The 11,271-nt window shown below is 48.8% G+C and overlaps 2 non-coding genes across 2 annotated transcripts; both read left to right on the top strand.

Moving 5' to 3' along the window:
- Positions 1 to 7,262: 7,262 nt before the first annotated feature.
- On the top strand, positions 7,263 to 7,418 carry LOC122094475. Its single transcript, XR_006144791.1, has one exon. It is a non-coding gene; the product is annotated as a 5.8S ribosomal RNA (ribosomal RNA).
- Positions 7,419 to 7,649: 231 nt separating this feature from the next.
- Positions 7,650 to 10,985, top strand: LOC122094616. Its single transcript, XR_006144927.1, has one exon. It is a non-coding gene; the product is annotated as a 28S ribosomal RNA (ribosomal RNA).
- The last annotated feature ends 286 nt before the right edge of the window (positions 10,986 to 11,271 follow it).

The raw sequence follows: 11,271 nt of genomic DNA, 5'->3' as shown, positions 1-11,271 counted from the left end.
CCCCCCTAAGTGTGCCTAAGGCAGTAGTACTACACGCATGGCCGCACAAGGTGCATGAAAGGTGGCAGGCTACCGCGCACTTGGCTGCAATCAATGCCTTACCGCATGGACATGGATGCAAGCTGTCGTGCACACGGGTGCAAGCATGGCTGTGCTACCCCACAAAAGGTTGCAAGCCAGCGCGTGCACGACTGTGGGCAAGGCTGCACTATCAGGCGCATGGATGCAAGCATGGTTGCACATGTCGCATGCATGGTGGCAAGTTGTCTTACACACGGCTGCACTACCGAGCGCGCATGTGGCTGGCATGGCCTAACAAGGTGCAAGCTACCGATTGCATGGCCACAAGTAAGGTTGTACTGCACGCACATGGATGTAGGCCATTGTGCATGGGTGCAACAATGGCTGCACTACCGCGTGGAAGGCAACTGGCATGGCCGCACAAGGAGTAGGCATCGCTGCGGGCAAGGTTGCACTAGCGCGTGGAAGGCTACTGGAGTGGTGGTAGGCTACCGTGCACGGGATGAGGGCGTGGCTGCAATACCGCACATATGGTTGCATGCCACCTCATGCACGGATGCGGGTAAGGCTCCACTATCACGAGCATGGGTGCAGGCTACCGCACGCACATGGCTGGGGGCAAGTGTGCACCACCACGCATAAGGTGGCAGGCAACAAAGCACATTGCTGTGGGAAAGGGTGCACAACCGCACCCAAGGTGGCAGGCATAGCCACATATAGCTACGAGCAATGGTGTAGGCTGCGTGCGCTGGGCTACTGCTTGGGCCGCACTTCCACGCACATGGCTGCGACCACAGCTACACATGCCCTGCACAAGGTTGCGAGCGTGGCCGCACATGTCACGCGTAAGGTTGCAGGCAAGGCTACACATGACACGTAGATGGCTGCACTATCGTGCCCAAGGTTGCATTCCTCGCCACACATGCCGCGTAGTTGGCTGCCCTAACGCAAGCATGGTTGCCGGCATGGCCCTACATGCCGCGCCCAGGGCTACCCTACCACTCGCAAGGTTACATACATTGCTGCACACCACCCTCTAGGTTGCAAGCATGGTTGCATATGCCATGCCCATTGTTGCCTTGCCTTGCATATGGTTTTAGGAGTTGCCGGACGTGCCACGCATGAGGTTGCATTGCGTGGTCGCACATGCTGCACGTATGGCTGCACTACCACGCGCAAGTTCAAGGGCATGGCTGCCCATACGGCGATCATGATGGCTGGCATGGCCGCATAAGCCACGGGCATTTCAGCACATGGCGTGCATACGGTTGCAGGCATTGCTGCACTACCGTGCCCACGTCTGCAGTCCACCATGCACATAGCGGCACGCACATGGCTTGCACATGGGTGCCATCGTGGTCCCCATGGCCCATGCAATAGAGGCTCCTTTGCAGCCTTTGGCTGCACACGGGGCATAGACTGCTACACACGTCAAGGCCCTACCCGCACAACATAGTTTGGGTCTTTAAATCAAGTTATGTAAAACATCACTTTGGGTTAGAAAAACCTTGATATTGGCTATTTGGCACTCAAAGTACAATCATTTTCACTTAAACCCTACATTTCCATTTTTTTGGGTATTTTTCGTAATGTTTCAATCATAAAATATTAGAAAATATCAAAATAAGTTGGAATGGTCAAATATCTTTTCAGAACATTCTATCAACCTTTGGAAGACATCCAAAATTTAGATTTCAGAAAAATACATTAAAATGAATTTTTCATAATTTTTTGAATTTAATATGTTTTTTAATATTAATAAATTAATAAAAAAATATTTATTAGAAAACTATAATTTTTATATGAAAATATTCTTTGGATTTTTCTCTAATTTCATACCAAGTTTCATTTGATTTGGATATTTGAAGCTTAAAAAATAGTCTGGTATATTTTTTTTGGGGGGGGGTCATGTCTCCTTCTGGAAAGGGGCAAAGAGCATAAGAGCTACCTTGAGGGAGGGGGTGCCACTCTACCCGGGTGATTTCTGAGGGGCCATATAGTGGGGCACCAGACAATGAGCGGGTATGGTAGGCAAACCCAAAGACCCATGGCATGGGAAAAAAAGTGAAATGGCACATCGGTTTCGATGAGTTGGCCCTTAGTGTGCATCAAGGCCTACCACTGTGTGTGGTTGGACTCACATGGCTGCCTTCCTTGTGCTGCCATGACCACACAGCTGCTGTCACGTGTGCCAGTCACGGCACAGCATGCCCAACGAAGGTGCACGTCTTTGTGAATAGTCAGCCCTTCTGTCGCACAATATTGCCCCCTTCTGCCGCATAACGTTGCCTGCCACCATGGGCTACTGGGTGTAAAGGCTGCCTGCCATGTGCTGCCACACCCCCACTTCTACTGCCACATGTGCCCGTCGACGCACAGTATGCCCAACGAAGGTATGGCTTGTTAAAACATGTACATGGCGCGTCCATCCCGATGTTTAGCCCCTCTGCTACATACAGTTGCCTACCATTGTGTGTTGCTGGGCATGCATGGCTACCGGCCTTGCGCTATCATGCCTCCACATCTACTGCCACATGCGCATGTCGCTGCACAGCATACCCAAGGGTGGCATGGCCTGTGCAAAACACCTGCATGGTACGTCGATTTCGATGATTTGGCCCTTGGTGTGCATTGCGGCCTGCCACTACGTGCTGCTTGGCCCTGATGGTTGCCTACTGTATACTGCTATACCTTGACAGCTACTGCCACCTGTGCTCGTAGCTGCATAGAAATCCCAACAAAGGCTTGGCATGTATGTGAAAACAAGTATAAGGCTCGTCTATCTAGATGGTCAGCCCATCTGCCGCACACCACTGCCTGCAACTATGTGCTGCTGGGCACACATGGCTCCCTACCTTCCACTGCCATGCCCCCACAGTTACTACCACATGTGTCCATCGTTGCACATCATTTTCAAGAGAGGCATGTCATTTGAAAATAAGTAAATGGCCAATGCATCCTGATGTTCAGCCCCTTTGCCACACACCATTTCCTACCACCCTGGGCTGTTGGGTGCATGAAGGTTCCTACCTTGTGCTGCCGTGCCCCCACAACTGCTGCCAGATGCGCCCGTAGCCGCATGGCATGCCCAAGATAGGCCTGGCATATGAAAATCACCATCTAGTCACGTTGGTTCTGATGGTTGCCTTTGATGTGCTTTATGGCCTGCAATGGCTTGCTGCTGGGCGTGCATGGCTACCTACATAGCTACTGCCACATAAGCCGGTAGCCACACAGCATGCCAAAGAGTTGCATGGCATGTGAAGGATAGCAACATGGTATGATGTTCGGATGATTAGCCCCTTGTTTTGCACCTTGGCTGGCTAATGCGTGCTGGTGGGTTTGCATGGCTGCCTGCACACTAGACCTACACTCTCACCACGGCCTACTGCCACTTTTGCTAGTTTCTGTACAGCATGCCCAAGAGAGTCATGGCTTGTGAAAAATGTGGAAATGACACGTTGGCCCTTTTGATTAATCCCATCTAGGCAGCGTGGCAGTTTGATGTGCTTTGTTTCCTGCTATGTGCAGTTGTTCTAGTGCCACTTTTTATGAGCGAGGCCGTAATCACACATTTCCATCCCTCTGTGCTCTTTGGCTTGTCATCATATGTAGGTCAAGGTGCAAGGGGTGGGTTGTTGTCAACATTGACATGCCTAATGAATGGGTTTCATAGAATCATTGGTCAAGTCAATGTCCACAACAAATATTTGGTTGGTCCCTCCCCCCCATCCTATTGTTTTTTTTTTAATTGCATTATCGTGGATTTGTTGCTTGCAAAGGTTTTTTCATGCTCGGTTTTGTGGCCTATGCTATTTGGAGAAGTGTATTTCTATGTCGCGCCTAGGTTTGGAGGTGTTTGTATGCCTTTTACCGCCAGTGTTATAATATGACATTAACGTGGGTCTCTGGAGAACATAGGTTGCAAGCTTGCAGGAGGACATAGCTCATGAGTCCCTCCCCCCTCCTTGCTTCTTAAAAAAATTTCCATTCTCGTGGGTATGTTGCTTGCAAGAGTTCTATCATGCTCGGTTTTGTGGCCCTTGCTATTTGGAAGAATGCATTTCTAAGTCGTGCCTAGGTGCGGAGGTGTTTGCATGCCTATTGTCGTAAGTGTTATAATGCGACATTAACGTGGGTTTCTAGAGAACATAGGTTTGCATGCTTGCAGGTGGAGAGAGATCATGAGTCCTTCCCCCTCCCCCCTTTTGTTTTTGAAAAGAAAATTGCATTCTCGTGGGTTTGTTGCTTGCAAGAGTTTTCTCATGCTCGGTTTTGTGGCCTTACGGTATTCGGAGAAATGCATTTCTAAGTCGTGCCTAGGTGCGGAGGTGTTTGCATGCCTCCTACCACAAGTGTTATAATACGACATTAATGTGGGTCTCTGATGAACATAGGTTGCAACCTTGCAAGTGGAGACAAATCACATGTCCCTTCCCCCCTCCCCTTGTTCTTTTAAAAAATTTGCATTATCGTGGGTTTGTTGCTTGCAAGAGCTTTCTCATACTCGATCTTGTGGCCTTTGCCATTTGGAGAAGTGCATTTCTAAGTTGCGCCTAGGTGCGGAGGTGTTTGCATGTCTCCTGCCGCAAGTGTTATAATACGACATTAATGTGGGTCTTAGGAGAACGTAGGTTGCAAGCTTGTAGGTGGAGATAGATCTCGAGTCCCTCGACCCTTGTTGATTGTTGAGATTTTTGTGCTTAGTGGGGCTATTGATTTTTCTTGTACCAAATCCCTATTACTTTGCAGTAGGTTTGGTGGTGGATTGTGTCGGTAGTGGATGTAATGCACATGAGTGGCTATTGTTTTTCTTGTGGTTGTGGGCTCTTTGCTTGTGTATTGAACCACTATGCATAGATACCTCTATGGGTTGCGATGGGCCAAAAGTGTATTTGTCAAGAGTATGAAAATAGTTCCTATGTTGCTTACCTAGTTGGATGGAAAGATGCTCCCCTTCACTCTCATTTCATCCCTCTTGCCTGCCCTTGTGGTTGGTGTGAGGTGGCTTGGCATACGATGCATATGTCCGCTTTCTTTGTGTCAATGGTGCATGTGCACTGTTTGTGCTATAGTATGCGGGACATTTTGTGGGGCAAGTTGGATGTGTGTGTCCTCTTGAATCCTTTGGTTGCAACTTGTTGCATAAGAACAATACACCGCCATTAATGTATGGAGCAGCATCACCCAATGCACAATTGGGGATGTGGTTCATGCAGTGCTTTGGCATCGAGTAGGAAAGTTACCTGGTTGATCCTGCCAGTAGTCATATGCTTGTCTCAAAGATTAAGCCATGCATGTGTACGTATGAACTAATTTAGACTGTGAAACTGCGAATGGCTCATTAAATCAGTTATAGTTTGTTTGATAGTATTTGCTACTTGGATAACCGTAGTAATTCTAGAGCTAATACTTGCACCAAACCATGACTTTTGGAAGGGATGCATTTATTAGATAAAAGGTCAACGCGGGCTCTGCCCATTGCTCTGATGATTCATGATAGCTCAACGGATCGTATGGCCTTTGTGCCAATTACGCATCATTCAAATTTCTACCCTATCAACTTTCGATGGTAGGATAGTGGTCTACTATGGTGGTGATGGGTGACAGAGAATTTGGGTTTGATTCCAGAGAGGGAGTCTGAGAAACAGCTGCCACATCCAAGGAAGGCAGCAGGCACGCAAATTACCCAATCCTGACACGGGGAGGTAGTGACAATAAGTAATAATACCGAGCTCTTCGAGTCTAGTAATTGGAATGAGTACAATCTAAATCCCTTAACAAGGATCCATTGGAGGGCAAGTTTGGTGCCAGTAGCCGCGGTAATTCCAGCTCCAATAGTGTATATTTAAGTTGTTGTAGTTAAAAAGCTCGTAGTTGGACTTTGGGATGGGTTGATCGGTCTGCCTCACGGTGTGTACCGGTCGTCTCGTCCCTTCTGTCGGTGATGCGTTCCTGGCCTTAATTGGTTGGGTTGTGCCTCCGGCACCATTACTTTGAAGAAATTAGAGTGCTCAAAGCAAGCCTGCACTCTGGATACATTAGCATGGGATAACATCATAGGATTTTGATCCTATTGCGTTGGCCTTTGGGATCGGAGTAATTATTAACAGGGACAGTCGGGGGCATTTGTATTTCATAGTCAGAGGTGAAATCCTTGGATTTATGAAAGATGAACCACTGTGAAAGCATTTACCAAGGATGTTTTCATTAATCAAGAAAGAAAGTTGGGGGCTCGAAGATGATCAGATACCATCCTAGTCTCAACCATAAACGATGCCGACCAGGGATCGGCGGATGTTGCTTTTAGGACTACACTGGCACCTTATGAGAAATCAAAGTTTTTGGGTTCCGGGGGGAGTATGGTCGCAAGGCTGAAACTTAAAGGAATTGACGGAAGGGCACCACAAGGAGTGGAGCCTGCGGCTTATTTTGACTCAACACGGGGAAACTTGCCAGGTCCAGACATAGTAAGGATTGACAGACTGAGAGCTCTTTCTTGATTCCATGGGTGGTGGTGCATGGCCATTTTTAGTTGGGGGAGCGATTTGTCTGGTTAATTCTGTTAATGAACGAGACCTCAGCTTGCTAACTAGCTATGTGGAGGTGACCCTCCACAGCCAGCTTCTAAGAGAGACTATAGCCATTTAGGCCATGGAAGTTTGAGGCAATAACAGGTCAGTGATGCCCCTAGATGTTCTAGGTTGCACGCGCGCTACACTGATGTATTCATCGTGATGGGGACAGATCATTGCAATTGTTGGTCTTCAATGAGGAATTCCTGGTAAGCGTGAGTTATTAGCTCTCATTGACTACTTCCCTACCCTTTGTACACACTGCCCATCGCTCCTACCAATTGAATGGTCTGGTGAAGTGTTCGGATTATAGTGACATGGATGGGTCACTGCCATCGATGTCGCGAGAAGTCCACTAAACCTTATCATTTAGGGGAAGGAGAAGTTGTAACAAGGTTTCCATAGGTGAACCTACGGAAGGATCATTGTCGTTACCTGCCCAGCGAGACCCATGAACATGTTGCGTTTTACGATCAAGGTAGGGCGTGGGAGTGTGAGCTCCTTCCTTCCCAACCCTTCTAAAAAGTCGGCCTACGATCCTTCTTAGCGTTCAACCCAAACACAACTACCGACGCAGTCGGCGCCAAGGAACTCGCAACGAAAAGGACATAACATCATTGCGCCTTTGGTGTGGTGTGGTCATCTTAGATCCGAATCTATCTTAACGACTCTCGGCAACGGATATCTCAGCTCTTACATTGATGAAGAACGTAGCGAAATGCGATACTTGGTGTGAATTACAGAATCCCATGAACCATCGAGTCTTTGAACGCAAGTTGCAACCTAGCCCATCTGGCTGAGGGCACGCCTGCTTAGGCATAACTCGTCATGTTGCCCCACCTCCTTTGCCCCTTATGGTGGTGATGCAGAGTGAAAATTGGCCCCCGTGTCTCTGTTCGAGGTGTGCTCGGCCCAAAGTCAAGGCCCCTTGTGTGGCAAGCGCCACGATGAGTGGTGGTTCGAGCCACTTTTCCATTGTTCGGACATCGTGTGCGTGTTCTACTCCCATTGGGCTCTGGTGACCCTGATTACCATTCGATGGCATTTTGACTGCGACCTCAGGTCAGGCGGGGCTACCCGCTGAGTTTAAGAAAATCAATAAGCGGTGGACAAGAAACTTACGAGGATTCCTTTAGTAATGGTGAGTGAATCGGGAAGAGCCTAGCTTTAGATCGAGCGGCTTTATTGTTCGAACTGTAGTCTGTGGAAGCATCCTCAGTGACGGACGAGCCCAAGTCCCCTGAAAGGGGGTACTGGAGAGGGTGAGAGCCCCATCGTGTCCAAACCCTGTCGCACCATGAGGCACTATCGGCTAGTCGAGTTGTTTGGGAATATAGCCCCAATTGGGCGGTAAGTTCCATTCAAGGCTAAATATGGGCGAGAGACCGATAGCGAACATGTACTGCGAGGGAAAGATGAAAAGGCCTTTGAAAATAGAGTTAAAGAGTGCTTAAAATTGTCAGGAGGGAAGCAGATGGGGGCCGACGATGCGTCTCGATCGAATACGGAACGGTTAATAGCCAGTCCACCGCTTGACTCGGGGCATGGACTGATGTGGATTACAGTGACGTCCCAAGCCCGGGTTGTCGTGTTATGCCTAAGGAGATGTCATCGCCGTGATCATGGTAGGCAACGTGCGCTTCGATGGCATGCCTATTGGCAACTGCATGCTGCGGCCATTGACCTGTCAGGCTCCCCATTTGACCCGTCTTGAAACACAGACCAAGGAGTCTGACATGTGTGTGAGTCAATGGGCAAGTAAAACCCGTAAGGCATAAAGAAGCTGATTGGTGGATCCACTTGTGGGTTGCATTGCCGACCGACCTTGATCTTCTATGAAGGGTTCGAGTGAGAGCATACCTGACGGGACCCGAAAGATGGTGAACTATGCCTGAGTGGGGCGAAGCCAGAGGAAACTCTAGTGGAGGCCCACAGTGATACTGATGTTCAAATCGTTTGTCTGACTTGGGTATAGGGGCAAAAGACTAATCAAACCATCTAGTAGCCGGTTCCCTCCCAAGTTTCCTTCAGGACAGTAGGAGCCCGTAGGCGAGTTTTATCGGGTAAACCCAATGATTAGAGGCATCGGGGGTGCAACGCCCTCAACCTATTCTCAAACTTTAAATAGGTAGGATGGTATGGCTGCTTCGTTGAGCCGTACCATGGAATCGAGAGCTCTAAGTGCCCATTTTTGGTAAGTAAAACTGAGGATGCTGGATGAACCGGAAGCCAGGTTGTGGTGCCGGATTGCACGCTAACCTAAAACCCACAAAGGGTGTTGGTCGATTAAGATAGCAAGACGGTGGTTATGGAAGTCCAAATCTGCTAAGGAATGTGTAACAACTCACCTGTCGAATCAACTAGCCCCGAAAATGGATGGCGCTGAAGCACGCAACCTATACCCAGCTGTTGGGGCAACAGCCAGGCCCCAATGAGTAGGAAGGCGTGGCAATCTCCATAAAACCTGGGGCGTGAGCCTGGGTGGAGCGATCATGGTGCAGATCTTCGTAGTAGTAGCAAATATTCAAATGAGAACTTTGAAGGCTGAAGAGGGGAAAGGTTCCATGTGAACGGCACTTGCATATGGGTTAGTCAATCCTAAGGGACGGGGGAAGCCCATCAAAGAGTACATACGCACCAGGACATGGCTATTGACGGCATTGTTAGGAAGTCCAGAGACGTCAAGGGGGGCCTCGGGAAGAGTTATCTTTTCTATTAAACAGCCTACCCACCCTGGAAATGGTTCAACTGAAGGTAGGGTCCAGTAGTTGGAAGAGCACCGCAAGTTGCATGGTGTCCAGTGTGCCCCCAGTGGCCCTTGAAAATTTGGAGGACCGAGTGCCGACCATGCCCGGTCATACTCATAACCGCATCAGGTCTCTCAGTTGAACAGCCTCTGGTTGATGGAACAATATAGGCAAGGGAAGTCGACAAAATGGATCCATAACCTTTGGAAAAGGATTGGCTCTGAGGGTTGGGAACAGGGGTCCCAGTCTCGAACTCGTCGGCTATCGGCGGACTGCTCGAGCTACTTTCATGGCAAGAGCGGGTCACCGCGTGTCGATCAAGGGACAAACTGGGAACGGCCCCCTCAGGGGCCTTCCCTGGGCGTCAAACAGTTGACTCATAACTGGTACAGACAAGGAGAATCCAACTGTTTAATTAAAACAAAGTATTGCGATGGTCCCTGCGGATGCTCACGCTATGTGATTTCTGCCTTGTGCTCTAAATGTCAAAGTGAAGAAATTTAACCAAGCACGGGTAAATGGCGGGAGTAACTATGACTCTCTTAAGGTAGCCAAATGCCTCATCATCTAATTAGTGACGTGCATGAATGGATTAACAAGATTCCAAATGTCCCTGTCTACTATCCAGTGAAACCACAGCCAAGGGAATGGGCTTGGCAGAATCAGCGGGAAAAGAAGACCCTATTGAGCTTGACTCTAGTCCGACTTTGTGAAATGACTTGAGAGGTGTAGGATAAGTGGGAGCTAGAAACGGCGCAAGTGAAATACCACTACTTTTAATGTTATTTTACTTACTCCGTGAGTCGAAGGTGGGGCTCTACCCCTCCTTTTGGACCCAAGGCCCACCTCGGCGGGGCGATCCGGGTGGAGGACATTATCAGGTGGGGATTTTGGCTGGGGCAACACATCTGTTAATAGATAACGTAGGTGTCCTAAGATGAGCTCAACGAGAACAGAGATCTCGTGTGGAACAAAAGGGTAAAAGCTCATTTCATTTTGATTTCCAATACGAATACAAACCGTGAAAGTGTGGCCTATCGATCCTTTAGACCTTCGGAATTTAAAGCTAGAGGTGTCAGAAAAGTTACCACAGGGATAACTGGCTTGTGGCAGCCAAGCATTCATAGCAACATTGCTTTTGGTCCTTCGATGTCTGCTCTTCCTATCATTGCGAAGCAGAATTCACCTAGTGTTGGATTGTTCACCCACCAATAGGGAACATGAGCTGGGGTTACCCTATTGATGATAGTGTCGCGATAGTAATTCAACCTAGTACGAGAGGAACTGTTGATTCACACAATTGCTCATCGCGCTTGGTTGAAAAGCTAGTGGCATGAAGCTGCCGTGTGCCAGAATATAACTGAATGCCTCTAAGTCAGAATCCAGGCTAAAGAAGCGATACTTGTGCCCGTCGCTCATTTTCCAACCCACAGTAGGGGCCCTCCAGCCCCCAGAGGCACATGTCGTTGGCCATACCCCCACAGTGGACGTGTTGTGTGGGCTGCCTTGAAGCATAATTCCTATCGGGCGATGGGTAGAATCCTTTGCAGCTGACTTAAATACGTGATGGGATATTGTAAGTGGCAGAGTGGCCTTGCTACCACAATCCACTGAGATTCATCCCCGTGTAGCATCGATTCATTCCCCAGTCTTTTTCCCCTTTCTTTCCCCCCAAATCTTTCTAATTTTACCCCCACACCCTCCGGAGGCTAGGATTGTCAACGCGTGGCCCCAGGTATGCCCCTAATTGTGAACTGCCCCAACAGTTGCCTGAGTATGGTTATGCGTGTTGCCCGAGTGAAGTGTGTCTATGCGTGCACATTGAGTGCCACTAAGTGTACATGTTGTCACGACCTACCCAATATAGGCCCATGGACTTAGGCCATTGGGCTAAGTAAGGTCCAAGTTCTAGAGTTTTCTACAAAGGT

Source organism: Macadamia integrifolia, chromosome 11 (genome assembly GCF_013358625.1).
Source record: "Macadamia integrifolia cultivar HAES 741 chromosome 11, SCU_Mint_v3, whole genome shotgun sequence".
Lineage (NCBI taxonomy): Eukaryota > Viridiplantae > Streptophyta > Magnoliopsida > Proteales > Proteaceae > Macadamia > Macadamia integrifolia.
The sequence above is the reverse complement of the archived record's forward strand: the minus strand, read 5'-3'. Positions and strand labels throughout refer to the sequence as shown.